General features: G+C 37.2%; 1 non-coding gene across 1 annotated transcript; it reads left to right on the top strand.

The window, feature by feature from the left end:
- Window positions 1-1,003: 1,003 nt before the first annotated feature.
- Window positions 1,004-1,107, top strand: LOC138803568 (U6 spliceosomal RNA). The gene has a single exon (XR_011364974.1). It is a non-coding gene; the product is annotated as a U6 spliceosomal RNA (small nuclear RNA).
- Window positions 1,108-3,074: the final 1,967 nt, after the last annotated feature.

The following is a 3,074-nucleotide window of genomic DNA, read 5'->3' as shown; positions in this document are numbered from 1 at the left end:
TTTCATTGTATTTGATATTGATATAGTTTGTGGATGGGAAGGGCAAAAGCAAATAGGGATACCGGTGGACCCATTGCAGCCATGAGATGTACAAGTCGTTATGCAGAAATTCGAACTTTACAACTTTGGGCAGGTCGGGGAGGGGCTGGGGGGTGGTGGAAGATATGAAGGGAAGGGGAAACCAAGGGGGAAGCAATAATGCTTGATAAAAATGTACTCATTACCTTTCCTCTGTAATTGTAACAACTCTGTATGGTATTTTCATGATAAAAAATTTTTAAAAAGGATGTAAAATATTTTGATTTTAAAACATTATATATATATGTATATGTATATATGTATGTATATATGTATATATATGAATATACATATATGTATATATATTCATTACCTTGCCCATGTAATAAAATCCCCTCTGTACGATATTTTCACAATAAATAAATTATCTGAAAAAAATGGTATCAGTCAATAGTGCATATAATTTTATTTTTCATTACAAACATAGAATGTAGTAAAAATTTTCTTAGCAATTACCCTGCACTAGGTTGTGGGCAGATTCTAATGGAAATAATATACTGTGTTTATGTAGAGAATTAGAGCATCCAAAATTTTAATATGCTTGTGGTCCTAAAACCAATACCTTGCTGATATTGTGTGACAAATACAACTTCCTATAAGTACAGAAGTTTTCCTTGTATCTTTTCAATTTATATTTTTATTGTAAAGTCCCTGTGCAGAGGGGTTACAGTTACGTAAGTAAGGTAATTAGTCCATTTCTTATTGAGCATTGTTACCCCCTCCTTTGTCTTTCCCCTACCATTCCGCCCCTTCATACCTCCCCAACATGTCGCTTCACCCCTCCCATAGAGTGTCTTGTATATTTCATTGTTACAATGTGGCAACCTGTGTCCTTTCCTTGTATCTTCAATGAAGAAATGCTGGCTTGATTTATGCTGATTCTACTGTTGTAGACACACCTAAAGTCACTCGCCAAGTTCAGGAGTACAAAATGAAATGCATAGCAGAAACATTGGAACATTTCAGAGAAGATTAGCGTGGCTCATGTACAAGGATGACAGACAAATTTCTGAAGCATTCTATACTTTTACAACAGATGCTGGAGGGGATGTGGCCACCAGGGAACCATACTGCATTCTTGGTGGGAGTACAAAACTTGTTCAACCACTTTGGAAAGTAGTATGGAGGTTCCTCAAAAAACTCCACATAGAGCTCCCCTATGACCCAGCAATCCCACTTTGGGACATTTACCCAAATGATCACAAACAAGACCATACTAAAGCTACCAGCACAACTATGTTTATTGCTGCATTCTTTAAGATAGCTAATATATGGAACCAACCCCAATACCTTAGCAGATGAATGGATCAAGAAAATGTGGTATATATACACAATGGAATTCTATGCCTCCATCAGAAAGAATAACGTTGCCCCATTTGTTAGTAACTGGAAAGTCTTGGAAAAACTTATATTAAGTGAAGTAAGCCACGTCCAAATTAACATTGGTCCCATGGTTTCCCTAATTTTCAATAACTAATATTTGTCTGGGTTAAGAAGAAAAGGTCAAAAGCTATCTGCATATGACGAGATAGGATGATGTTAAGGGACATGAACCCCAAGATAGGGACACAAGTGGTTTTTTCTTTCTTGCTATTGTTTCTAACATACGTATAATGTGCGATGTGATTTTTTTGTTTCTTTATATGTTCCTGTCTCCTGCTATAACTCCTGTTTTCACTGTATTTGAAGTTGGTGCGCCTACATCTTCTATATACGCTCCTCTAATTTGTGGAGGGGAAAGAAAGAAAACAAAATGCTTAAATAGGGGTACAGGTTGACACATTGTAACCATGAGATACACAAGACACTATGTTGAAAAATGAACTTTACAATTTAGGTGGGGTAAGGGAGGAGGGTTGTGTACTTATGGAGCTGGGAGGGAAAGGATGGTAGGGGAAAAATAAAGGAGGAGGTAACAATTTTTTTTACCTTGCTCATTACCTTGCTCACGCAAATGTGACTCCTCTGTACATTATTTAGCTAATAACTAATATTATGAGGCAGACTGAAATGAGACTCCAGAGAAAGAGTCAGAAAGACTGATCAGAGAGACTAATATTGGTCACACAAAGATTGGAAAATAGAATTCCTTGTAGAACATACAAATCATTGAAACCCTGCACATGTAAGGACAAGAGAGCAAAGTCCAGAAATGCACATTTTCTTAGAGGTCAGCTATTGAATTATCAATGGAAATATTTGTATTCTTAAATATTTGACCACATGTGAGAGAAGGCTGAAGAGAAATAAAATGCCATCACTCTGTTTGGACGTCCAATATCACACTAGGAAGTAATCAATCACTGATTTGTAATAAAAAGAGAAAACAATTATTCCAAATGGGGGTTTCATTTCTTTTCCTGTAACAGTTCTTGATTTAGATGCTAGCAATTACCATACAATTGATCCAGTACCACAGCTGAAATGATATTGACCGCAGTATTCCCACATGAAGGAAAAGAGAAAATTAACAGATATCTGAAAAAATGGCTTGAGGATGAAATGTTCTAATAGTGATATCTGAGGTTTTGACACAGGTGAAGAAGTGGATTTTCTTTTCTAAAAAATCTCCATTTTTAGCCTGGTGACAGTGGCTTACATCTGTAATCCTAGCTACTCAGGAAGCTGAGATCTGAGGACTGCTATTCAAAGCCAGCCTGGGCAGGAAAGTCTGTGAGACTCTTATGTCCAGTTAACCACCAGAAAACCAGAAGTGGCATTGTGGCTCAAGAAGTAGAGCACTCACCTTGAGTTGAAGAGCTCAGGGACAGTGTCCAAGCCCAGACTTCAAACCCCTCGACCAACAACAACGAAAAATCTCCCTTTTCTTGGATTGCCTACATCTTTTCCTATCATTCAACAAAGAAGCCATTTTATCACCCACTAAATTTAAGTCCTAACCTAACTACTGCTAATAGAATGATTTGGTATCTTTTTTTTTTTTCTGTCCATCATGCGACTTGAACTCTGGGCTTGGGCTCTGTCGTTGTCCACTA

The sequence above is a fragment of the Dipodomys merriami genome, unplaced genomic scaffold (genome assembly GCF_024711535.1).
Source record: "Dipodomys merriami isolate MVZ:Mamm:240054 unplaced genomic scaffold, mDipMer1.0.p SCAF_340, whole genome shotgun sequence".
NCBI lineage: Eukaryota > Metazoa > Chordata > Mammalia > Rodentia > Heteromyidae > Dipodomys > Dipodomys merriami.
Note: the sequence above shows the minus strand (reverse complement) of the source record. Positions and strands in the feature narration are given on the sequence as shown.